The 27916-nt window shown below is 41.4% G+C and overlaps 1 protein-coding gene across 3 annotated transcripts in view; it reads left to right on the top strand.

Annotated features, from left to right (window-relative positions):
• The window catches only part of FYN (FYN proto-oncogene, Src family tyrosine kinase), a 266012-nt gene that overhangs the window by 112630 nt on the left and 125466 nt on the right, over positions 1-27916 (top strand). For all 3 annotated transcript variants that reach the window (XM_049771190.1, XM_049771188.1, XM_049771189.1), the window contains one exon: positions 1027-1096. The gene's annotated coding sequence lies outside the window, so the exon portion shown is untranslated. The remainder of the gene's footprint in view (positions 1-1026; positions 1097-27916) is intronic.

Below are 27916 nucleotides of genomic sequence, written 5' to 3'. Positions count from 1 at the left end.
TTGTACAGTTTGAGTGGGTAGACAATTTTCCTTAGTCCCCTTCACAGCCATCCCCAGAACTAGAGGCCTCCTCCCAGAACCAAGTCCAAAATAGAAACCAGAGCAGCTGCTCCAACAGGGGTCGCCCTGCAGCGCTACTTAGGAAATGGACAGCTTGTTCAGTCAGACCCCACAGGCTAGGTAGTCTCAGCCACTTAGGTCTAGCTGGGAAAAACTGTTGGACTTGAAGTTAGACATAATACAGGCAGGAATTGTCCAACAATCCTCTCAGGTACCCTATGGGTAGACAGAATGCTTGAGCTGCAGTGTTTGTATCAGGAAATCTGTCAGTAGCATTGACCAAGCCATTCAGTCTCCACAGAGGAGAGATAAAAAGAAGAGAATATTCCAGGACCAGAAAAAGTATACAGGGGCTAAGGTGCAGGTCTTACATGTATACTAGGCCAACCCTAGTATAAAATGTCTACCTTTCAGTGCCCATCACAATTTGGTAAAGTCAGGTAATCATCCCATTTTTCAGGTAATAAAGCCTAGAAATCAAAGATGAAGGTCTGAAAGTCAACAGAGTAACAGTATTATGGAAAAAACTAGGAAAGATAACTGAATGGGAGTAGGAGACTGTGATTTTCTTTTTATTTTACTTATTTATATTTGGTTGGGGGGTCATACCCAGTGATGCTTAAAACTCAAAAACTTTTCCTGGTGGGGCTGGGGGCTCATACAGGATGGTGAGCTCCTCCTACCCACTGAATTCCTACCCACTGTACTATCTACTCCAGCCACCCCAGAGTTCATATATATACACAATAATATTATATATACATTCTAACTGCTGAGTAGATTTGTAAATCAGATTCATCTTCCTGTGAAAAATCAGAGAATTGGGATCTGGCCAAGATAGTTTGTTCTATTAATGGGCGACCCAGACAGGGAATTTTATTTCCACAAAGGAAGCATAATGTATCTGTATTACATTACTTCTGTTTAATGATGCATTTTCCCCTTTGTTGTGCTATTGTTTTTCAGGACCAGTCCATCATCTGTATTAGAAGACATGTGGTGTATATAAAGTTTATGATAGTTGGGGGAAATTTTGGTAAGTGTCACTGCTTTTGTTTCTAATTCCTTTTGTTAAAGAGTGCTCATTTCCTTTTGTACTCTTTTCGTTTTTAAATCTGCACTAAACCTAAACTCCATGAAATTCTATACTTAAATGTGGTGTTTACTTGGTGTTTTCTGACTTCTTATTGTTGCTGATGTTATTAAGCAATATGGATTTTCTAAGATTTATGAGAAATGGTTTTAAGAAAGCTTTTGGATGCACTTAGGAATAACCTTGAGAGGCCGGAGAGATAGCATGGAGATAGGGTGTTTGCCTTGCATGCAGAAGGACGGTGGTTCAAATCCTGGTATCCCATATGGTCCCCTGAGCCTGCCAGGAGCGATTTCTGAGCATAGAGCCAGGAGTAACCCCTGAGCGCTGACGGGTGTGACCCAAAAACAAAAAACAAAAAAAAAAAAAAAACAAACAAACCTTGATGGTTTAGTTTACTTGTAAGCTGCTCATGGAACAGAAGAGTAATAAACTAGCAAACTAAGCAAATAAAATAAGTCATCAAATTGGAAACATTCTTGTGGCCTGTATTAGCAAAATAAACTAAAAAATTGAGAGAATGAGAAGTTAAAAGAAGCTAAGAATTCAGTACCCCTAGGGACTAGCTCCCAAAACAGCAAAGGGAATAAGAGACCTAGAACATTCAAGTCCATGCTAGCAGGCATAAAAGGGATCATCTTGGGGAATCAGGAGACTTGAGTTAAAATTTAGGCTCTGTATTTACACAAAGTTAACTCTGCCTCCTTTTCCTCATCTATTAAATAAGGCGTATACCTCTCAGGTGATTGTGAGAATTAAATGAGCCAGGGTTGGCAGCACTCAATAAAACAGTTATTATTGATAATAAAACAACCTTATACAAAAATTGAGATTTTCCACAAGGTCAAGGCACCAAAAGGTATGTGTTGCTTTGAGCAGGCGGTCACATCTGTTTACTCTCACAGATGGTCTAATCCTTAATATGATGATGTGAAAAGCCCTGAGATAGGCCTCCTCTTCTTCCCTCTTCTTTGTCCTGGAGACTCATCATTGACCAATTTCTGATTTGACTTCCTTTCTGCCATTTCTGTAGCCAAGTGCTGTCATACTGCTGGAGCTTTGTTCAGAATTGGAGTCACTCCTATTTTGAACCAAAATAAGCAGAAGAAAAATAAGGGTAGAGAGTAAATGGTGCCCTTAATTTGGGGCCTTAAGGCTTGGGCCTTAATTACCTTATTTAGACTTTTTTTTTTTTTGGTGAATGCTTATTATGTAACCTTTACAAATATTCTGGCATTGCACTGAAATGCAACTGAGCTTTGGCAGAAAGAGTTCAGGTCTCTTTTCATGAGGCCTTTATCCATGATTGGGGAAAGGCCTTAATTTCTTTGCAGATAGGACTAGTGTTTCATGTTATAGGAAGCATCCGACCCATGGAATAAAAAAGATGAACATGTCCTCTGGCATGTTTGGCCCAGTCTTTCATTGGCTAGAAGAAAAATAAAGGCAATAAAGACTTACTAAAGCATCTCTGGCAGGAAATTCAGATTCTCTTAGACGAGGCACTTGTTACTGTGCAAGCAGCTTGCTCCAGTTGGGAAAAGAAATTAGAAAGCCCGAGGAAAACTTAGTGAATAATCATATTGTCCAGACATTTATTATGGTGGACCAGAGCAATAGTGCAGTGGACAGGACACTTGCTTTGCACACAGACAACCTGTGTTTGATCCCTGGTACCCATATTGTCCCCTGAGCCCTGACAAGAGTATTGAAATACAGAACCAGGAAGAAGCCCTGAACATTACTGGTGTGGTCCAAAAACTAAAACCAAAATTTTTTATGGTGTTATTTATAAAACTTTATGCTTTTATCTAAACTCACTAGAAAGGGTAAATTTTACTATTATATATTCATTACGGAATTTTTGTTCTGGAACTTGTTAAATGTGATCTTCTGCTTCAGCTTTTTCAGCCATCCCTGTGGTATTCAGGGACTGATCCTGGCTCTACATTTAGGAGTGATCTTTGAGGAACCATTTATGGTGCTAGGGGTCAACTAGGGTCAGCCATATGGAAAGCAAGTGCCTTATCCCCTTTATTATTTCTAAGACCCAATACTAACAATTTTTAAATTTTAGAGCCTAGTGATGGACAAGCATTTACCAAATGCATGTAGAACTCAAATTGTTATAAAGAAAGAGGGAAAGACAGAAAGAAGAGGAGAGGAATTCCTGGCTCAGCACTGAGCTGCTCTGGGGTTAGATACTGGTTCTTCTTCCTTCACATGATCTCAGGGCCCAGAAGGGCCTGGCACATACAACACCTATTTATTGCATCACTCCCTCAGTCTCTTTTTAAGAGGTCAAAGACAAGTCCATACACTAGCCAACCAAGTATGCAAGGGCTCTCTTTACCATCTCCCATTCAATAGTAGAGGGATAGTACAATAGGTAGAATGTTTGCCTTGTTCTACAACAGACTGGAGTTCATTTCCCAACAACCCATATTGTCTCCCCAAGCCCACCTAAGTGCAGAGCCAGGAGCAAGACCTGAGTACTTCCAAGTGTGGCTCCGCCCCCCAAACCAAAAAAAAATCAACTTGTGGTCCTTCCAAAAAAGTTTGTTTATCTCCCCCGCCCCCCAGCTAGGTCTGGGATAGATAAATATAGAGAAGGCAGTGGTTCTTGGCCCAGGCCAACTATATCCCAAAGGATACCTGATAATATGCCAGGCTCCTTATCACTTGTCCCTGCAGGGAGGGAGGGTGTGTGCTTCTGGCAGGGGTGATGCTCCCTACCCTGCAGTGCACAGGACTGTCCTCCACCCAGACACACAGAGTCATTCAATCTAGACTTTGGCAGTGCTGAGGCAGCAAATGCCAATATAGAATTTAAAACTATTGGGGTTTTTTTTTTTTTGCATTGTTTTAATTTTGTGTTGCTGGAGTCAGGGCTTCACACATACAAGGCATCTACTCTGCCACTGAGTTGTTATATCTCTACACCCTAAAATTTCAAAAATGAGCCTTAGATAAGCTCAACAACAAGCCTGAGAGATAAGACAAGGTATAAGGTACTTCCTTTGCATGTGGCTGACCCTAGTTGACTCTCAGAATTGTGTATGGCTTCTCAAATACTATTAGAGATCACTCTTGAGTAGAGTCAGGAATAGCCCCTGAACACCATAAGGGTGCCCCCCCTCAAATCAAACAATAAGTGAATAAAATAAAATCTAAATGCTCAGGGCCAAGGACATAGCTCCAGTAGCAGGTCACTTGTCTAGCAAGTTCCAGAACTAAAGTTCAGTTTCATAGAACATAAGCATACCTGAGTTCTCACCCGGGCACAACATATCATACCCCTCTCCCCCAGCAGTACTAGGTGGGCCCTAGCATCAGCAGCCTGCACAGCACTGCACACCTAGGCTGTCCTGGAGCACTGCATAGGTGGGGAGGACCCCTATCAAAATTCAAGTGTCTTCCCTGGAGATGTAGGACTGCAGTTAAAACACATTTACCCACCTTGCAGTTAACAGTGGTTTGATCTCTAATACCACAAAGGGTTCCCTAAGCTTTACCAGGAGTGATTCTAATTGCAAAACCAGAGGTAAGCCTTGAGCACTGCTGGGTGTAGCCCAGAAAACCCTACCTCTCCCCAAAATCATTTGTCTAAAAATACTTATTTTTTTGTAATGTTGTTTTTTAAGATTTTTTACATTGGATTGTATAAAAAATATATAACTAGAAGCCCCTAAAGCAGTTGGTATATTCAGAAAATCATAAGGCACTTACAGAAGCCATCTCTATCCTAAGCAGAAAACTGACCTTATGTTGGATTCAAGCCGGCAGATGGGCTCTCAAGAGTTTAGACTGAAGGATTGTTCAATAAAACTTCAGCAAGGCTCTCACCACACACTATCAGGCAATTGCAGAAAAGAAGTGGTCTCTGATTTGACATCTGATCCTCAGCTTCTTCAAATCTGTTTAGCTTTTGATGACTCCAGAGATAAATGGAATTTTAGTTTTGGCTAGTCCTTCCTCTTGATCCAATGTAGTGTTTCTAGTGTAAGGACAGGGAAGATACAGATGACTGAGATTGGATATTGTGGGACATGGGTCCAGGCTGTTTATTTGTATTAATTTCCAAGTGACACAAGCAATTCATTTAAATGTTAAATTCTGGAGAGTTTTGGTTGGCTTATATGGCTACATGTGCTCTCAGGATATTAAAGCAGCATATGTCAAGCAGTGACATTTGACCATCCATTTGAAAAGACTAATTCTAGGGCCTATTTGAGGAAGGGAACTGTGCTTTTGGTGAGGTATATTTTGAGTTTTGCTAAGCCAGCTTCATGGCCAGTAAGTCTTCCCAGAAAAGGTGTGGTGTATGCTTCTGAACATAAGTATTTCCTTACCAAATTCACATAATAATCGTTAGACTTCCTTTCCCTTAATTTCTTTTTCTGATAATCTTTTCCTCTCGTAAGAATGCCTTAAAGCTATGCTTAGAAAAAAATGGGATAAAGAGATATCATTTCAGATGGCTAAGCTTAGAGATTTAGGGACTTGAGCATTATCTATTCCTTTTTAAGTGAATTTGGAACAATGAACCAAAGCTGGCTAATAAGCAGAGTTGAGTGAGATTGTAACACACTGTGTTTGGTGGAAATATCTCAGATCTCAGGAAAACCAACCATTTGTAGCCACTTGTTTCTCAACCCCCTTTTGAGCCTTGGAGCATTAGTTGCTGGCCCTTTGGCTACTCTTTCCTGTTTACTTTTAGGACTTGCCCTTAACCCCTCATCTACCTTTACTGGCCTGCCTCACCCCCCTTTTAAGACCTTAGGCCTTGGCTGTGACAGTCAGGGGTTGTGGGGGAGGTAGGGAGGGAAAGGTTGTGAAGGATCAGAACTTTTTGCCCAGTCAGCATGTTCTAGTCCTCATTTCAAAGTGAATGAAACCAGAGAAATGAGATCAGCAAATTAAATTAGTTTCCTGTTGAAACAGTTTGTGCGCATGCACATGTGTGTTTTTGCAGGAGGACAGAGTGAAAACAGGGAGAGAATAAGATCGCAAATAAACAAGTTTGAACCAACTCCAAACCTAAGAGCCTTAGAAGCACTTTTACCTAAATGCTAAGATATATAGTCATTAAGATGAGGGGCTTCAGGAGAGAGAGTGGCAAGCAATGTCTCTGGCCCCAGAGAATAAGTGTCTATATAGTCCTTGCACCTCCCCTCAAACCCCTTCTCCCTATTCAGATCACTCAGAGATTATTTCTTAGGACAGTTCCCTGGGCCTACTCAGTGGATGAAGCCCAAAGTCAGTGTCTTCACTCTAACTTCTCTGGCGGTTCTACCATGCTATTCCAATGCAGAATGTCACTCCCTTCTCCACTCAGCTTCATTCCAGGCTGACAGTTCCATGTTAGAATACAATAACTCTGCACTGCCTCCAGAATTCATGTAAGTGAGTTTGGGGGACATCCGAAGCCAGATTCTTTCTTAGCTGCTTTGACACTGCCATCTTTCTTACCTGCCTCCATAGCCCCATATAACAATGATTCATACTGCAGCATGGTTTTTGTCTGCAGCAACACCTATAGCAACACCTATTACCACTTGTGGAGAGGAAACACTTTCAGAATTAGTGGATGTCACATACTCAGTACATAACCAGAGAGCAAAGACTGTGATCCTACCTGCATGTGCCCCTGAGACTTGAGCCCCACAGCCCTGCCACTAAATGTCAGTCTGGTGGAACATGTGCCATGTCATTTATGTGTCTGAAAGGGTTATGACCCATTTGCTCTTCCATAACCACTTTTTAGGGAATGCTGGGGGTATTATGAGATTTAGAAAAAATTTGGGGGGGTGGTGTTTTGGTCCACACCAAGCGGTGCTCAGGGGTTACTCCTGGCTGTCTGCTCAGAAATAGCTCCTGGGAGGCACTGGGGGACCATATGGGACACCGGGATTCAAACCAACCACCTTAGGTCCTGGATCGGCTGCTTGCAAGGTAAACACCACTGTGCTATCTCTCCAGGCCCCAAGATTAAGAGAATTTAGCTGATGTCTTGGGTCAGGCGTGTATGTGAGTTACTGGGGTGTTCATTGTCAAAGAATGGATTGTTCTGGTGATGGTGTGGGTTACTGAATGTCCTGCAGTGTATAGGCCAGGCTGCCAAAAGAGATTCATCCCTGATGTAGTATCCATTGGGACACAACCAAAAAATACGGCTGAGTTTTTGTAGCTAGTCAGCACTGGGGCCAGACTCCCACCCAGGCTATCTGAGCATAGATCCTCTATGGAGCTCTCCTTGTTCCAGGAATCTCAGAACTTGGAGCAGCTATCTTGCACCTTATACCCTTGCCATCCTACACTCAGGCATAGTCTACTCTGAGTAGAAGCAGCCTCTCTGCAACTTCAGTGGTCCTGATGATGGGCATCTAGCACAGATAGTAACATGGAACCCCCCTCCACACACACACACACTTCAGTCAACTCCCATGAAGACAGAGCAAGAAAGAATCATGGTTATAAAATGATCAGGGCCATCTTTATAACACACCTCCTTTGATCCACTTTCACTGGCTTACAATCCTCCCAAAAGGGACTTGGAACTTTGTTTTAAATTTGATTTTTTATATCAGCCAACAAAGAAACTAGCTGAAATGGTGGCTAGAGCAATTTGTGTGAACACACATGGAATTTATGGAAGTGATAAAAATAAAAATGTATTAAATGAAAAGGCACACAGTGCAGCTGGCATAAATAGAAATATTAGGAGAACATGAAAAGTGGAGGTAGTGATATCTGGAAGGTTTTGCCATTTTCTCCTAATTTTTTTTCACTGTCCTATCCTCTTTTTTAAAAACTCTTCCAGATTCTGACAATATTTTATTTTTAAAAATTTCAAGCCTACTGGTTCGTAAAGCAAAACACTCATGCCCTTTACATATTACCAGTTGTTCAAAATTGCCACACTTAATTTATGCATCCTTCCAATTTATTTTCTTTTTTCTTCTTCTTTTTTAGTTTTTGGGCCATACCTGGTGATGCTCAGGGGTTACTCCTGGCTATGCACCCAAAAATCACTTCTAGCTTGGGGAACCATATGGGACACCAGGGTATTAAACTGCGGTTTGTCCCACGCTAGCACATGCAAGGCAGATGCCCTACCACTTGTGCCACCGCTTCGGCCCCCCAATTTATTTTCTATAAATATTATATACATTTTGCTGATATTCTGGGCTGGAGTGATAGCACAGTGGTAAGGTGTTTGCCTTGCTCACGACCAACCCAGGACCGACCTGAGTTCGATTCCTGACATCTAATATATTCCCCCGAGCCTGCCAGGAGTGATTTCTGAGCACAGAGCCAGGAATAACATCTGCACACTGATGATGTGACTCAAAATCAAACAAAAAAGAGTAAGGATATTATTCTACCCACCCATGATACTATTATTCCTAAGAAGTTTAACAATAATTCCATTAAATTACCCAATACTGTTACCCTTTGTGTATTTCCCCAGTTGTTTCAGGTTGGTTATGGTATAGGTTGTCCTATAATCTGGGTTTATCTATTAGCCTCTCCTCTCTTCCTAGAAATTGTTACAGGTTGAATGAGTATTTTCTTTCGGGGATGGGGGCGGGCACTAGAATGATAGGAATGAGTTGAAATGCCTTCGTTGCAAATCAAGAGGGCATTGAAAAGGGTCAGTTTAAGTTTGGGAACTTTTGCCCTAGACTCTTGCTATCAAGTGCATGTTAAATCATTTTGGCAAGAATCTATCACAGGTGGTATAGGGTCCTGTGTATTGCCATATCAGGAGGTGGATGTTGTCAGAGTTTTGGCCATCTACAGTGCTAAATTTGATTACTTGGATGATGTGGTAACCAGGCCCCACCAAGTATCTAGAAACACCTCAAGTCATTGAGGCAGCTATAAGATTGTGCACATGTCCTTTGTAAATATCCAGTTGCCTATGTTCCTACCTTCTCATACAATGCTTTAAATATCACTGGACAGTCCGTATATGGATCAGTTACTCTAGCAGGATTTTGACTTATATTCCCTTTTCCCTCCCTCCCCTTCCTCCCTCTTTCTTCCCTTCCTCTCTCCCTCCCTCTCTCCCTTCCTTCCTCCTCCCTCCTCCCTTCCTTTTTTCCTCCTCCCTCCTCTCTCCATCCCTCCTTCCCTCCCTCCTCCTTCCCTCCCTCCTCCTTCTCTCCCCTCCCTTTTCCCTCTCTCCCCTCCCTCCCTTCTTCCTCCCTCCTCCCTTCCTTTTTCCTCCTCCCTCCTCCCTTCTTTTTTTCCTCCCCCCTTCTCCCTCTATTCTTCCTTCCCTCCCTCCTCTTCTTTTTTCCTCCTCCCTCTATCCTTCCTTCCCTCCCTCCTCCCTTCCTTTTTTCTTCCTCCCTCCTCCCTCTATCCTTTGTCCCCTCCCTCCCTCCCTCCCTCCCTCCCTCCCTCCCTTCCTTCCTTCCTTCCTTCCTTCCTTCCTTCCTTCCTTCCTTCCTTCCTTTCTTCCTTCCTTCCTTCCTTCCGCTTAGAAAGCCCAGGGTCCACTCCTGGATATAGGAGGCCCAACTTGGTAGGTAGTTCCATGGGCTGGCAGGGGCATAGAGTGCCAGGGTTTGAACTTTTGGCCTCCATGTGGCAGCCATGTACTCAAGCCCTTTTAACTATTTCTTTGGCTCACCATTGGATATCAACTTCGAATTCTTTATAGTGTGTGATCTAGGCATTCCTATTTTTACAGTTTTACAACCATTTTCCTGGTGGTGGGTTAGGTTTTGCTAATTGGTCATGAGAAACATTTTTCTTTCTTGCCTTTGGAGAGGAAACATGAGCAGAGATTGGCTGCTGCCCACCAGGTATGAAGACTTCCAATTAACGCGCCCACTTCCCACACATGAAGTGACTTGCCCAAGGCCATCTGGAGCTGCAATCAATCTAGATCTGGCAGACTCAGAGCCTGAGCTTTTCCACTCTTCCATGTTCCCTCCAGCCCTCCACCCCATTACTCTGTTTTCCAACCCTGCAGTCCTTGCCTTATACAAATGCCTTCCTGGTGGGGTGGGTGCATAAACAAGAAAAGTTCAGCAGAGTAGGTGTTGTTCATCTGGAAACATACAAAGTTACAAATATTGCAACCAGTTAGGTGCCAGAGAGATAGTACAGTGGGTAAGATTCTTGCCTCGTGCACACAACCAGCTGACCCAGATTTGATCCCTGGCAGTACATATGATCTCCTGTGCCCCTGCCAGGACTGATCTCTGAGCACAGAGCTAGGAGTCATCTCTAAACATTGCGGGGTGTGGATCAAAAAGCAAAAGCAGCAGCAGCGGGTCAGGGGCTCCTGGTCTCAGACAGATATGATCCCGCTCTAAGCCCCTGCCACTCACTAGCTAGCCCAGCTTTGAAGTGTGGGTGACTGTCTTCTGGCCTGTATCAGCTGAGCCTCCAGCTTTCAGCACCAGCATAGCCTCAGTTGAGGTCACCGTGAGTAAGCCTATGGCTGTGTTTAAAATTGGAATTCTTTTGTCTCCCTGTCTATTTTCAACATCTTCTTTTAAACAGAAATTTATTTTTTTGATATATAATACTGTTTTGATTTGAGGAGGCTGGGCAGGTGATTGATTTTTGAAGAAGGAAGAAGAAAGCTGAGTTTCATGAAAGTGGGGTTTAACCTTGGATTTCTTAATCAGTTAGTTTGTGGTGCAATAGTAGATATTATCTCTGTACCCTTAAGAAAGCAAGTGAATTTCCTGTCAGATATTGTCTGCAGGGCTTTCTCTTCAAATAGTTCTCTGAATCCTTGAGAGAGGAGCAAAGTCTGTCTCTTGTACTCATCTTGCACTCCTTGTTTTCTGTGTATGCGACTCTGTTCACAAGACCCTGGAAAATCTGCAAGCTTGTACCTTTGAGAGGAACTGAATCAGAACTGACAGATCAAGAGCAGAGCTTCTCAGGATGGCCCCAGGTGTCACAGCACAGGCTGAGGCGCAGAACCTATTAAGTTTGTTGTCATTGTATCGCACAGAATTGTCCCAGAATTTGGAGGAATGCAGGTAAAGAAAGACCTTCTTAGAGATAGTAAGGCAGGTAGGCATTTGTCTTGCATGCAGCTGACCTGGGTTCAATTCCCAGCACTCCATATGGTTTCACAAGCCCATTAGAAGAAATTAAGCCCTGAGCACTGGCTGTTGTGATCCAAACATGGTAGGAAGGAAGGAAGGGAGGGAGGGAGGGAGGGAGGGAGGAAGGAAGGAAGGAAGGAAGGAAGGAAGGAAGGAAGGAAGGAAGGAAGGAAGGAAGGAAGGAAGGAAGGAAGGAAGGAAGGAAAGGAGGGAGGGAAGGGAGGGAGGAAGGGAAGAAAGGAAGGAAGGAAGGGAAGGAAGGAAGGGAAGAACAGAAGGAAAGGCAGGAAGGAAGGAAGGGAAGAAAGGAAGGAAAGGAAGGAAGGAAGGGAAGAACAGAAGGAAAGGCAGGAAGGAAGAGAGGGAAGGATGGAAGGAAAGGAAGGAAGGAAGGAAGGAAGGAAGGAAGGAAGGAAGGAAGGAAGGAAGGAAGGAAGGAAGGAAGGACATCTCTTGTCTTGATCATAGAGGAGTTCAGTACTGCTGTTCTTCCCTTTTTCCCTTCTACAGGTTAGCTAATTGGATCCGGGAGGGATCTAATTAGTTTGGATCTCTAGGGACTGCTTCTCTCACTTCTCTAATGCTTATATTTTCAATCAGCAGGTACATAATATATCACCCTGGGTAGTCATTCCACAGTGCTTGGTCCTATGTGAATACAAGCTCAACAATGTTGTGTGAACCTTTAGACACCCCTGTTCCCACTGCCAGTCATACTTAACAAGTGAACAAATAAAGGTCTGAATTTGTGCTGCCCAATATAAATAAAAGGCAAGTAGCATGTATTATTGGAGTGTTTCTAGTTGTCATGTTAAAAGAAAAAGGAAACAGATGAAATTTATTTTAATATTCTATTTAATCAAACCTAATATTAATCTCAAAACAGAACCCTTATCACCATTTAATCAGTATTAAAAATTCTTGAATTTGTGTATACTACGCATTTGAAATCCTAATACGTATTTTGAACTTAATAGCACATCTCAGAATAGAAAAAACATTGAGTTTCAAGTGCCTGGTGTGTTCTGACTGCCTGGGTGCACGGTGGGGGTGGGCTGTGTCTCAAGCCCTCTCTAATGTCAGACCCAACTCAGTTGTTGCCTAGAAATCTCTTGAGAAAAATGCAGTCAGCTTTTACTGTCTGCCCCCAATCTGAGGCTGCAGATTCCCATTCTCTCTTTGACATTTTTCCCTAGGTGAAAGCTAATTATAGGGAGATGCTGGGCGAGGTTGTAATCGCCAGCTCAGCAGTTTCTGCCAGTCATGGCTGCTGGCAAGACCTCAGTATTATAAATGACAAAGTGAACGAACTTCCAGATTACTCCACGGCAGACTTCATTGCTTCCCTTTTCTTGTGGGCATTTTGCTTTTATAATCAGTGTCATTTTTCAAATCATCCTTTCTTCCACACCCATCCAAATCAGCCAGTTTATAAAGCACACATTGACGAGTCATCTCTGAGGCTCTCAACAGAACAGGCATATAGCATGCAGATTTTAAGTCTGTTTTCACCCAGATTTACCTTTGTTTTGATTTGTGATGGTCTCTTTTTAAATTCATCAACTATACTCCAAGAATCCACTGCCATTTTGAACATTACTTACAGTGAAACAGTATTATTCACAGAGACATTAGGAATGGTGAGCTGCCATTTCTATTAAATGTCAAGTCTCCAGCCAAATATGTCGTTACTTGAAGTATTAGACAGTCCCAGATGGAAAATTGACAAGATAGCTGACTGCCTCCCGGAGTACGTTTGATCAGTCTCAAAGACATCACCCACATACAAACCTTGATTGGTAAGAATTAAACTTCAAATAGGGAATGGCAGGAGCAGAATGATAGCACAGTGGATAGAGTGCTTGCCTTGCATGCAGCTGATCTTAGTTCAATTCCTGGCAACTCATAGGCTCCTAAATCTGCCAGGAGTGATCCCTGAGCATAAAGCCATGAAAGAGCCCTGAGCACCTCAAGAGTGTGGCCCCAAAACAAAATGAAGCAAAACACAAACAAAAATCAAATAAGGTAGTCTCATGTTCTTATTCAGGGGCTAGACTCAGATAAAAAACTGAGTTTATCTGAAAAAAAAAAAAAGGATAAGACCTTTGCTTTATTTACTCTGTGGCCTTTTTCCATAGTTGAAGGATGATATCACAAAATAAGCTAAATTGATTCCTCTGGAGTCACTTCAGGATGGTATTTACTCATATGCTTATTTACTAGAGATTCCCCCTTATTCTCAGACATCCCCTTCAGAAATCTGTCCAAATCTTTGTCTTTTGAATCAGAGCAATGCTATGAAGGATCTTTCATTCTTCTACCCTATCCCAGCCCACCACCACCCCACACCCATCATGCTTTATAGTAAAATTCACTTAGACACGCTCATTATTCCCTCTGATTAAAAGATTTGATAGCTCATGTTTATTTCAAAATTTTATTTACGAGTTACATTTCTGCTCTACAATAAAATCTTGGAGCTGACTTAAGCCAGGTGGCTGATTTGCTTCCAAGGGTAGGCTAAGTGGAAGTGTTTCGTTTTCATCTTCAGTTTCAGTAGTAAAGCATCACTGAGTGTGGTATGCTGGGCTGGGAGAGGAACAGCAGTTGAGTAGCATAGCCTCTACTCAAGGTCCTCAGCCAGGAAGTTGGGGCATCATTTTGTGTTTTGTTTTTTGTTTTTCATTAAATCAAGCCTGAAGGTATTTAGGGGCTACTGCTGGCTCAGAGCTCAGGGAACTCTTATGGTTATAGTACCTTATAGTACCAGGAAACTCTTAGGTGCTGGGGATCCAACCTGGTGCTTTTGCTTGCAAAACATGCACCCCAGCCCTTTGAACCATCTCCCTGCTCTTTTAACTGCAGTTTTAATTGAATTACTCTAGGGGTCTGTGAGATGAAAACCCCCACAGGTGTGTAAGAACTTCTCATTTTACGTTTCCTACTTATCAAAGCTTGGGAAATTTTGCCCTATACAAATTAAACATCAATAAATGTACTGTCCTATCCTAAATATTTTTATGTGCAAGTGTTGAGCTTTTTTGATATCCACCATGGAGAATATTTTGATTAAAACTCATTATTAAAGCATTCACTTTCTTGATACACATTGTTCTTGCTCTGGGAAAACAGATGCATCAAGACATAGTACCACTCCTATAGGTCTGATTTTAAGTTTGAGTCAAATATCCAGCTTTTGGGATGCACTGTGAAAAATGAACATGAATGTCTCTGTGGAACAAAAAGAGTGGAGATCCCTCCAATCAGGTGTACACAGGTACATGTGTGCATATACTACTCCAATTCTACCCAGTTGCATATTTAGGGGGAAATGGTAGGCAGGGCTAAGAAGTCACAGGGAACTACAAAGTAAGTATCCTGGACCATGAGAAAACAAAGGAATGAAAAATATTTCCTTTATTTGTCAAAGAAATAGCTCTCAACTTCAGTCTCTAAAGTCTTTTTTAAGGACCTTTGTGGCATCAGTTGTATTTTAAGCTGATTTCAACAGCCTTTGGTGTGACTAGGCTTGCTGCTTCTGCTCTCATTAGCCCTCAGGAGTCTCAATGACACATTGAGCTGTACACATGGTAGCCAGACGCACAGTAGCTGTACAGCTTAGTCAGTCATTGTTTTGGTTTTCTCCTAGCTGTCTCTTACATATTGCTGTATCTTATATTAGTCATTATAATATGTAATTTTTCAAATATGAAAGTTATTTATATAAAAGTTAATTATATGCAGTTACTTCTATAAAGGTTGCATCCAAGTTACTAAACACCTTTGTCTTTGCAAGAGAGCATCAAATCAAGAGCACGATAATAATCCCTATAAGCCTTTAGCACAGTATGACATGATTTTTACCTTTTAGAGTTTTCCCTTTTCTTTCTAACCCAATTTTCACTCTTCTCACTTGTAAATATACCTGAGGTTTTGGAAGAGCAATCAGACCAAAAGATCAAATGATTGTGACATTCTAAGTCTAACATTCTTGTAGACACAGAGAACATCTTTGTATTTCCCTGGGTAATATTAGATTCTCTTTCAGATTTGGGTGACACAGTGTTTGAAAGTATCTGTTTAAAACTGCATTGAAAAACTGTAACTAAATCTGGTTTAGCTTGCTGAGGATGACGTATCTCTGACATATTTCTATAGCTTATATGCAAGTGAACATCATTCAATACTTTGATACCGCAAATGATCACAAGAAAATGCATAACCTGACACTCTGTCTTTGTTGTAACATGGTAAAACAATAAGAACCAGCTTATATACTGCCTTGTTCAAGAGGCTAAATGACATTCTTTGGTTTTTCTTAGGGGAACTTGGGGTAGGTCAGAACTTATTCCTGGCTTAGGAGTGACTTCTGACAGTGCTCAGGGAGAACATATGTGATGCTTGATTCTGAACTAGGGCAAGGCAAGTGTCCTTTTTTAATTTTAATTTTTGTTTCTTTGGGTCACATTGGTGGTGCTCAGGGCTTATTCTTGACTCTGCACTCAGGATTTAATCAATCTCAGTGGGCTCAGAGAACCAAATAATGTATAAGGGATTGAACCTGTGGGTAGGCCACATGCAAGACAAACATCCTACCTGCTGCACTGTCACTCTGTGCTATTTCTCTGGCCCTGAATGACATTTCTAAAGGTATGCCTTACATTGGAAATTTGTGCTGTTACTTTGCACATCTGCCAAGCTAAAGAAGAGTGTGTAGGCCTTGACCTACTATCCAGCTATACTGATGAGAATGAGTGCAGATGATTTTTGGTAGCAAATGTGGGCTGGGATTTGGGGTTTTGTTTGTTTGTTTTTGGGTCACACCCGGTGACATTCAGGGGTTACAGCTAGCTATGTGCTCAGAAATCGCTCCTGGCTTGGGGGACCATATGGGATGCCAAGGATCTAACCGAGGTCCGTCCTGGGTCAGCTGCATGCAAAGCAAGCGCCCTATCACTGTGCTACCGCTCTGGCCCCTGGGATTTGGGTTTTTAGTAATGCCTGGGATCCAGCTCAGGCCCTCACAGGTCTATAGAGCATAGGCTATACTTCTGAACCAGTTCCCTGGTCCCAGTTGTTTTACATGGCAGAATGGACAGGATGTGGACTTGGTGCTGGACATCTGACTCAGTGTGAGCTCCCTTGCTGACCAGTATTTGCGATCTATGGCACTTCACCTCTGTGAATCTCAGCTTCACCTCTAAAGTGTTTTGGGGGAAAGAAGTATGGTGCTGATAGAATGTCTGATACTAAGTTGTTGCTTACTCTATGTGGCATCCACTCTGCCCACTTAGTATGTATCTCTAGCTTGTCACTCTCTTAAAATACTCTTAGCTGCCCTCGTTAACCTCTAAGAAAGGCCTCATCATTTAAAATTTACCATGCAAGTCATTTTATGATAGGACTATCCTACCCACTATCTACCACTTATAACTCTCAGGCTTCCTCTTTATCCCATAAGCAAGACCACACTAGGCTGTTGCTGGCAGCTGCAAGCAGCACTCTGGAGTCTCAGTCGAATCTCCTGAGAGGCCCAGCTTCAGTCTCACTTTCTCATTGCTGAAGCTGCAAGATGTCCTCAGCCCTCTAACACTGTCTCTCTGATTCCTCTCCTGTGATAGCTCCTTTGCAAGGAGTTTGCAGCTATTTATTCCCCTTAAGACTTCTTACCCTTGTCTCTGTGCCCACACCCCTAGTTTCTCTTTTTCTCCTTCTAAGGATATCAATTCTGCTGCATGCCCCACCCTTGGGAAGCCATTGAACCATATTACTTCTTTGTTATGCATAGTTACAGGAAATAGGGAGAAGTGAGGAGTAGTTTAGTCCAAACCATGGCATGTCAGCATGAGAATGTGTGTGTGTATACACTCCTATATGTCCCCTTTGTGCTCTCCTTTGTTTCACTAAGTCTTATTTTCCTCCCTGGCTTCATGGCAAAGCCCACAGCAGCAGCTCCCTGGGGTGTTCCATCATGCCTGACTCTTTCAGGAAAGATGCCCCCATGTGATCACAGCCCCCTGGTTCTGCCCCACTGAGAACCCCACCACCACCATCCCCATTCCATAACAGCCCTTTATTGGTCTCTCACTGCTAGGGAAGGGAACAGGATAGAATGAACACAACAGGAAAGGAAGGAATTAGAGGACAGGAACAGGAGGTGGCGTTATTCTTATAAGCAAGAAATGAAGCTTTTCCTTTTTCTTCTCTTTGTCACAGATTGGCTTTCTGTTTTGTGATTTTCTCCAAATCACTCCAGGTCTCCTGAGGAAACCCTGGGATTCTTCAGTTTAGGCTGTTGAGAAGAGCAGTGGGAGGATATGTACCTGGTTTGGTCCTGCAAACTCAGCTTTTCTCAAGAGGAAAACTGTTCAGTACAGACCATTTCTGTTCTGTTCTGTTCACTCACAGGCTCTGAACTGTCATCCTACTGCAGATTAGCTGCAGGCATCAGTTTTGCATTATGCAAAGTATTTATTCTCAATTATTATGCTGGAAAGTGTGGTTTCACATGTTTCTGCCAGTACAGAGGTTCTCACCCAGTAGTGAACTAAGCCAGCTACCTGGAAGTGGGGTGGGAGGCTGGGGTGGGGTGTTCTTCCCACCTCTGACCCACCCACATACCCCTTCTCTCACCTCCTTGGGTCTTCCCAACCCAGTTCTTTTCTCTGAAGTGACAACCACTTCTTATTTTATTACTTCCTCAGAGATTTCTTTATATATAATTTCTCTTTCTCTTGACAAAATCTAGTAGCCAATTTGGGTTTTCTTTGACATGTTATTGTTCTGTCACAGAAAAGTTCAAAGATATGGAAAGTAAACTAGCATAAGAATTCCCAATAGACTTCACCAGAGTTCAACAATTTATAAAATTTTAACATGCTGTTAAAATGTGATTTGTTCCTGGGTTATTATTACTTTGACTTGTTCCTTTTTATTCCATGGGTAAGAAAGAAACAGCATAACCTGTGAACTAAGAGTTGGTTAGACAGGCCCCCTATCCCACCCACACACACCATACTGAATCATCACAGGACCCCTGACACTATGGCCCACATTTTGTGACTAAAGAAACTGAAGCTCTATGAAATTGCACATCTGCCCAACTAGTAAAAATATTCCACCAGCAAATCATATCCAGAGAGTTTCTTTTCAATCTAAGCAACACTTTTGAGAGAGTCGGGTTAATAGTGGAAAACACAGAATGTTTTCATGTTAGGTGTTGAGTATATGGATGTCCAAAGTGAAATCATTGAACTTTATGTTTGAGATATCTCCAATAAAATGTTGAAGGGCTATGAATGCCAGCAGAAGCACATTTCATCTTAATCATAAATGGATAAAATATTCAAGTTGTTTTTAGATACTTACTTTATTGATACCCATTCCAAAGAAACAGACTGAAGGCTTGCTTTCATCTTAATCTTAGCAATAGGAAGCCAGAGAGATGGAACAGGGGATAAGGTACTTGCTTTCCATGACACCACCAGGTTCACTCCTCAGCACAGAGCCAGGAATAACCCCAGAGACTGCTGAGTGCAGCTGGGAAACAAACAAAAATAAATAATAGTAAGACAATACAAATCATTTGGAAATGAACTGAATCCCCACTAAACAGGAGATCTTTGAAAACTCTGAGAACCATGTGCAAAAGCAAAATTTCTCTGGGATTTACCCCTCACCATTGGGCTAGTAGATCAGGAGCCTCTTTACTGCAGCTGCTTATGGGTTTGGAGCTAATGAGAATTTCCTGTTGGGAGTACTTGCTGGAGGCAGAGGTGTACTGTTGAGCAGATTCTTGAGGATGTTTTCTTGTTTAAGGTGTAGAGGGCCCTGTACCTAGAAATGGGCATCGAGCAAGGTCTTCTCCTGCTCCTGTAATCCTAGTATAATTAGTGGATTCATCCTTCCTTCAGTGCTAGAGGCCAGTATTCTGGCTACAGGACCCCTCTGCCCTCTGAATCCAACCTGCTGTTGAGAAGGGAGCTGCTTTGAGATGAAAGCATCTTCTGCGGAGTCCCATGCTACAACTCCCCCCCCCCCATTTCCCAAATTGCAACCCAGCAGTTTCCAATGACACCCATTCCCATTGATTTCCAAAATTCCAGCTGAGTTGTGGAGCCATGTCTCACTGATGTTCATGCAGTTCACAATAACCAGAGTAGAACAAAAAGCCTGCGAGGGGTACCTATTTCATGAGTTAACTCCATCTTCCTCTTTCCTCCCCAAGTATCTAGACAGCACAGGCTAGAAGGAAGAGCAAGTAAAGGAGGCAGACCTGGACTGCTTCAGCATTACTGGTTCTGAAACTTGAGGAAAGTGCTTTAACTTCTCTGAGCCCAGCTCTTATTATTGTAAGGTTTGAATTAGGATGAATGAGCTGAGGGTATCCTGGCATTATCTTGAGTGCATAGCCATACTGTTAAGTGTGGGTTCCCTCTATTGCCTGTGTGTGATGAGCTGCATGCATGAGACTCATTTCTCCACCATGGTGTGATTATGTCATCTCTGCCTCCCTGTGCCACTGTTTTATCACCTAAAATATATTTCTTACCTTTTCTCCAAGTTGCTGTGTTTTATCCTTTATGTTTTATACTTTCCATCCTCCCCAAAAAGTAAATCTAGTTGCTTCTAAAGAAGCTCTCTCAGACTGTGTAGGTACAAAAAAAAATGTCAAAACTAGGGAATCCCAAGACTAAGGGCAGCCAGGAGCCTGGGTATTGGTGAGATGAAAGTACAGAGTACCAGAAAGAAATGATTGAAAAGTGGCATTTCAAACCATGAAGATAGTCGCTTGTGAGTTTTGTCAAGTAGCAGGGGGTTGGGGTAGAATTTTATAATGCTGCACTTAGGAGTATGGGTGCCTGTGCTTCCGGTCACTTCTCCTGCAGGCAATCTAATTGCTCCCAACACCCACATGATTCTGTCCAGGGTGGTGCATAGGCAGAGGCCCATGAGTTGAGCCCTTTGTGTTCCTGCCCACACACACTGCTGTGCCTGCACTGCTCTCAGAATGCTATCCTTATTGCTTCATGCTGTCTTCAGGCCAGGAGAGTTGTTTACACCATTTTGCAGAGCAAACATTAAAGCTGTTGTTGGTTTTTCAGTTTTGCTGTGCCTGTGGACCTTTCTTTCTGGTAGGTGTCTACCAGCTAAAGCTAGCCAGGCCCTGTGATGCCCTTTCTTTTTCCATCATTGCCAGGAGTGCTGGGCTGCAGATAGAAGTGAGCAGGAGGGTGGAAGCAATTAGAGGTTTTCTTCCTTCAAGCCACACCAGTTTGCTTTCTCTTTGGGTGTATGGCTGTCCTTTCTCATTTGTATTTTCCATTTGGGTATTGTCAGGTTTTGAACCTCTCACACCCCAATCTCCAACCTGTATTTTGTTGCTGGTTCCAGGAATTTACAGAAGGATGGTGACTTGGAAGCTTATTTGGAATCTAAACTAGGTTATGGATAAAATCTGCAATGCCGATACTGCTTTCTACTTGAGGAATATCTTGCACACCTATGTGTATGCTGTCTCCTGTCCTGTTTGTCTGTACTAGGCTTAAAAGAAAGAGAATGAGGCTTCTACTCCCTCAGCTAAAGTTGACATTTCCTTGTCTAAAATTACACCATCTCTGTAGTCAGAGCCCAGTGGGAGCAAGTAATAGAATGAAAGCACTATCTACTTGAGTCCTTAGCTTTCTAGTTTCACTCATTGGAATGTTTTTCAAACACTTTGCAGACAACACTGACATTTAAGTAATTAATTACTGGACAGAAACTATGCCCTCAGGGAGCTTCAAGTCTAATCCCAGATCCTGATGCTGCAAATTTAAGAAACCAGGGAACCAGGGTGTTGAATGACTAGTTGAGCAAGTGAAAAAAGTCGAAAGGACTAGGAAGAAGCTAAGAGAACCTATATGGTTAGGTTCTTCACAAAGGGGGCTGCACTTTCACAATGATTGAGTTGAAAAGGCAAGTCAGGGCACTCAAAGGTTGTTGGGTTCAAGATTTGACATCTTGGAGTCAGAGAGCTCATACAGAGGACAAGGTGCTTGTCTTGGCATATGACCAACCTATGTTAGCACACTGGATGATCTTCTAAGCTTCTCCATGTATAAACCCTGAGCCTGGTAGCTGCATGGGGCCAAAAACAAAACAAAAAGACTCACCAGGTGAGCCCACTAACTGAGAACTAAGCATATTAGAGAATGCCTGTGACCCTAAGGTGAGGAGTGAGATGGGGAAATGCCATTCACTGCTCATATGAGAGGACAAGGACTAGATCTCTTGCTTTGCATGCAGATGTATTGGATTTGATCCCAGGGCCCTCATGCACTGCTATTATATCTCCTCATCCTACCAAAAAAAAAGTAGTGGAATAAGAAGAAAGAAGAAGACAGGAAGGAGACAGGCTGATAGATTATTCAAGGGAGACACGGTTTATGAAATTATCATTAGAGAAAACATAAAAGTAAAGGCACCGGAATAGTTTACCTGTGATAGCACCCCAATAGGCAGTGGGGAGGATAAGTATACAGGCTTGACCCAAAGCTATCAGAGAGCATTCTGTATCTGCACCAAAATGCCTGTATCCCACCCCTCAGACTCTGAGTCTCTTTTGTTGACTATTGTTTATTCCCTTTCTCTCTTCCTTTATATTTCACATGAGAGAAGTCACTTGGTACTTGTCTGTCTCCCTTTGACTCACTTTGCTCAGTATGACCCCCTCCCCTTAATTCAGTTCCATGTCTAGTGCTTTCTTAATCTCTCTTTGTTCCTATCCTTATTAGCTCATGTCTCCCTTCAGACCTGTCTCCTTCATTCCCAAAGTGGGATAACATCGATAGCATTTGGAAGGCTACTTCCTGCTGACTTCATTATCAGTTTAGTAGAAGAAATAGTTCAACCTTGTTTTTTTTCCCCTTTGAAGTAGTGTTTGATTTGCAGAAACCTGAAACGTTTTTCTTCCTTAGTAATGAATGTAATTCAGCACAGCTTTCCATAACCTCATCTATAACACCTATTTCTCTCTTTTTGATGAGAACCCCTATAAGTCTCCTTGAAGTTATACTCCTTGTTTCAGAGTTTTACCATGTAATACAATACAGTTTGGTTACTTGTTTTTCTTAAATATTTTCTTTATCATGCAAAAACATCTACTATGCTTTAACAAGTGAGATGTGTTGAAGAATAGAAGGTAATTTTTCACTCTAGAAAAATAAGTACAATTTCCATTTAAAAAATATTCTCTCTAACTTGCTGCTACTTAGGAACATAAAGTTTCATCTTAAACTGATACCAAACAGTTTGCTAAACCCTTTCTAATAATTAAAATTGATTCTAATTATTTGTTTTCTTTATCAATTTGTGGTGACTTGCTTATTTTATTAATCTTTTCAAATGAACAATTTTATTGTCTTGATTTTCTCTGCTGTATCTTTTTTTCCTGAGTGCACTGATTTCTATCCTTATCATTTCTTTCTGCTTTCTTTGAATATGCTTCTTCACTTTATTTCTTGAGTTTGAAATGGAGTCATTCATTTTTCACTATTTATTGTTTTCTAGAATGAGATTTAAATTTTTCTTCTAAATATAATTTAGATATCCAATAGCTTTCAGAGTGGAACATTTTCACCATTCATTCATAATCATTTCTTCTTTAATTCAGGAGTTATGAGCATTGTCAATTTTAAGTTCCCAAAGGAGTTTTTCAAAAAATTTGGGTGAAAGAGTTAAAATAACTTTAAAAATCTTTGGTGAATGGAAATGTGGCACAGGAAGCCCATGCTCATCTAAGCTTTGAGACCCTGTGTTCAAACCTTAGCACCACATAACACCTCCTCATCACTGAGGCCAGTTGTGGTGTCCACAACTGCCCCGAGTGGACAGCTAAACAGTTTATTATCAGAGGATGTTTTTTGCATGATATAGTTCCACAAAATGTAGTGAGCCTTGGTTCATAGACTGGTGTCTGATCAAATCTTTTTAAACTTCGCATGAATTATTTTAATGCCGGGGACAGTTCTAAAAAATAATCAAATCTAACCTTTTGATTTTGCTATTTAAATCTTATATTTATTTATTCATTATCCATTATTGTTAAAGTTCTTAATTATGTTTGTCCATATAATTCTGATGAGTTTCTTTTTGCATTAGATCTATTACCTGGGAAGAACCCAGAGTAATTTCACAGGCATAGTCCTCTTACTCTCAGAATCTGTTCAACTTTCTCCAGCTTCCAAGCTACCATGAAGCAATTTTTTAGAAGTCTGGTTCTCAGAATATTCATCTTTAGATTATCTCACTAACTTCTACATTATGGAATATTTCAAAAAAATAATTGTAAAGCCATAAAACTTCTATACTTTCAGGAATAATAACGTTCATCTAAGTTTAGCCAACATTTGTTCTTTCATACTTTGCCAGGGTGTCTCCATAGTCAAGAGGTCTTATCTTTGGAAAGTTCTATTTATTCAAACGAGTCATGAGCAAATACTCTTCTATATAGCAACTCAGACTTTTTCACTTTTTTTTTTATTGTTTGTTTGTTTGAGGGCCACACCAATGGATACTCAGGGGCTACAACCAGTTCTGTGTTGTTTTCATTTCTGAGGGTTGTTGGAGATGATGCCATTTGGGGATAAAACCCAGGATTCTTGCATGCAAAAAATACATTTCAGCCCCTCTCTCTCTCTCTCTCTCTCTCTCTCTCTCTCTCTCTCTCTCTCTCTCTCTCTCTCTCTCTCTCTCTCACTCTCTATCTCTCTCCCCCCCCACGTGCTGTACTATCATACTAGCTTCTCTGTCACTTTTTATCTGTTTTGAGGCCACACTGGCAGCTCTCAGGGGTTTCTCCTGGCTCTGAGCTAAGAAATTGCTCCTTCATATCATGAACTGGTTCTTTTCAGCCCTCATCTCTATTGTCTCTAGGTATTATTACAATAATGTCTTTTATTTTTCTTAAAACCCATAGATGAGTGAGACTATTCTGTGTTTCTCTCTCTCCCTCTGACTTATTTCACTCGAATATTTCACTAACATAATAGATTCCATGTGCATATGAAGCTCACCACAAAGAGTGGTGAGTGCAGTTAGAGAAATACTACACTAACAACTATCATGACAATGTTAATGAGTGAGAGAAGTAGAATGCCTATCTCAAATATAAGCAGGGGGTGGAGGAGGAGGGAGATGGGGGGGCATTGGTGGTGGGAATGTTGCACTGGTGAAAGGGGGTGTTTTTTTTTTTTATGACCGAAACCAACTTCAATCATTTTGTAATCATGATGCTTAAAAGATATTATTAAAAGGAAGGGAGGGAGGGATTGGGGAGGGAGGGAGGGAGGGAAGGAAGGAGGAGGGAAAGAAATCACTCCTGGCTCGGGGGATCATATGGGATGCCGGGGTATCAAACTCACATCTGTCCTGGGTCAGCTGCCTGTAAGGCCATACCACTGTGCTACCACTTAGGCCCCAGCCAGATAGATTAAATATCATCCTTGAGGAAAAAAAAATACTTAGAATTGTTACTTTAGCTTTTCCCCAAACAATTGAAGTTTTTTCAACATCGTAATTACTATTATTGTAATAAGTTCTAGGTTCTGTATTGTCATGGTTTGAGAGATAGTCAAATGCTCACGTATATGTTTGTGTGTATGTATGTATATATGTATGTATGTTTTATTGGATAATTATTAAAGTAGTTGTCAGGAAAAATTCCTTTCTTGTGAACCTACTGTTCACATCCCGTAATGGTTTCTCTCAAGAGAAGCAGTGAAAAATGTTGATTGTGTCTCTTGGTCTTAAAACACATAGATCAGTATCCATGTGATTGTCTTGCTGGAGACACACAGCTCACTTCCTGAGGAGGAAAGAGTAAGGTATTGTAACACATTTTGTTTCTAGAAATACCCAGCTTTGTTTTCTGTGTTTTCAGAAAAGAATAAGAACCACTTGCCTTTCGTTACTGACATGAAGTTAGTGTTGTTACTTTTAGACATTTGGAGCCCTGAGTATGCACCCTAAGGATAGGTGACTAGAGGTGTCACAGTCTCCTCCTTCTCATGGTAATAACAGTATGCTCCTACACTCTCAGCCATGTGTCTCACTATGCCCATGTCTTCTTGATTTTCTCCAAACATCTTTTTCAACCTGTTTGGGCCTCATACTATTCAGGCAAATGAAGAATTCCACTTTTAGTCAGACAGTGTAGTTCTAGCTTCACTTTGCTGTGTGTTATATTGATTAAGGATTAGGGAGACAGCACTGCCTTTTGAACTCCTCTGTCTTGGCACCTAAAGATTTGAGACTTGATAGAAATAGGTAGATGAGGGGCTGGAACATCTGTCTTGAACAGGGCTGACCTGAGTTTGATTCCCTGTACATCATATGGTCCCCCAAGCCCACCTGTAGTGATCCCTAAATACAAAGCCAGAGGTAACACTGAGCACACTGCATGATTAGATCTATTACCCAGGATGTGGCTCCAAAGCACAAGAAAAAGAATAGGTAAGTGTGGTCTCAGTTCCTTCCTTGACCATGATCTGTTAATCTCTGATGCAGACTCACTACAGGGCAGCCCTCTATAGTAACCAAAAAACCCCTCCCTCCTTAGTTAACTAGAGCTATGTTTTCTAAGTAGTAGTTATATCCAAAGCATTCACTTTTCTCAGTGTTTCTGAAGTAACAACCTAAGTGAATCTGGACCTAATGCTATGCTTTAGTAAATACCACATTAGACCACAAATGGCTTCAAAGTGACTCCACAAAGAGTTGACTCAAATTGAAATTACTCTCTGCTAACACCCCCAAATCTTTCTCACACATACTGCTATAAACCACGTGTACCTCATCCTGTATTTATGCAATTTGGGGGGATATAGGCTGTCATATTCTTTTCCTGTTTTATCATCTCAGTTGTTTTGTTACTAGCCTATCAAGAATTTTCCTGTCTTCAGTTTTCCATTCACAACATTCTGTATCCCTTCACAACTTGATTTTATCTGAACATTTTATCTGACTCACATTCACATCTTCATCAAAGATGTTGGCAAAGTAGTTGGAATCAAGGTTTGATTTATACCCTAGAAGCTGCCCCCTGGTGGGTGTGGACTCACAGCTCAGCTTCATTTAGTTCCTTGTTCTATCAGCCCACATTTTCCTGTCTTATTCCAATTGTTTCTGGTGTGTCAAGTACTGCTGAAGTCCACAAAGAACCACATATAGCAGATCCTTGTCAAAACTCAAGGGGGCTAACTATAAACCATTTTATATTAGAGATGGACCAAATGCTGAAACACTTTTCATGAATTAAGCACTTACGATTGTTTGGGTTGGTTGTTTGCTCTCAAACATTCCTTGATACTTGTTTCCCAAGACACCTGTTTTGCCTATAATACTAGTTAGCATTGACATTTCAAATCAGAAATGGGATCAAATTTCATCTGGCACTCTTCTTTAACCCTGTTTTCTGGGCTACAAAATGAGGATATGTTAGCTAGATTGTTAGAATCCTGCAATCAATTCTATCAATCAGCAGCACTGGCTTGCCATTCCCTACTTGCCATTCTCACCTCCCTAAATCAAGATTCGTTAGTGCTGGGAGTTCTGAAATAACATCCTTCCTGCAATTCTTTCTGCAGGTGCTCAGTGAGTCACCCTGCATAGAGTTGCCACATCATGTTAATCCTGCTCAAAACTCTTCAGAGCTGTCACTCCACTCTGCTTTGCCTTTCACTTCTGGCTTCCCAGAGTAGTCATTGCCCTATTTCTCAGATCGCAGTGACCTGGTGGATATAGATTTTTTTTTCCCATTGTCTTTCTTTCCCATGGCTTTCTTGACCACAATGTTGCTCTTAATGCTCATGAGGAATAGTACCAGTCAGTTATCCCTCTAGAAATATGGTTCCTCTCTCAAGTAATAAACAAATATTTCTCCTCAATAAAATCTTGGTTAATCTCTTCTCCATTGGAAGTGATTTCTTACTCCATTTTATCCCTGTGATCATTGTATCATCAGCTGATAGTGTGATCCATTCAGATAACTGACATTTATAATGTATAAATGTATTTGGCTAAAGTTATATGTGTATTTACAAAAAGAGGTTCCAAGTCTGGGAAAATGGTTTTTTTGCTCTAATGGCCAGACACCATGCAGATAGGTTGTTGGATAGAGGAAAGCAAAGAGGGAGGCATGTCATGGAGACTCAAGAAAAATCAACAGTTGAACCAGCTCCTAAGGTTAAACAGAAGGTATTTAGCTAACCCTGCACCACATAATGTTCCAGGATTTTGATTTGATCTGTTTGTGGAAGCTTTGGTGTTGACATGCAGTTTTAAGAAGTAAAATGAAGATTCAGTGTTTGATTGTTTGCTATATGATAAATGTTTTTTCATCTGTGTTTTTGTGGAGTTTGTGCAAAAAGGGCAACGTTGAATTTTCTGACCACGTTTTTGAAGTTGCAGAAATAAATTGAAAGGATACATTGCCACTTTGGAACAGTTGTTCCACATAAACTTTCTAAATACATCTCAGCACTATTCTTAATTGTGAAAATCAGAATCCTCTTCATAGAATAGTCGGCTTGGACTGTGCTATTTGTGGGGTACTGCTTGTTATTTTAACTTTAGTAAGGAAAGAGCTAGGAAGTTGATATTCAAAGCCAAGATGAAGCCCCATGGTAACATGGTTAAC

Source organism: Suncus etruscus, chromosome 4, assembly GCF_024139225.1.
Source record: "Suncus etruscus isolate mSunEtr1 chromosome 4, mSunEtr1.pri.cur, whole genome shotgun sequence".
NCBI classification, from domain to species: Eukaryota; Metazoa; Chordata; class Mammalia; order Eulipotyphla; family Soricidae; genus Suncus; species Suncus etruscus.
Note: the sequence above shows the minus strand (reverse complement) of the source record. Positions and strands in the feature narration are given on the sequence as shown.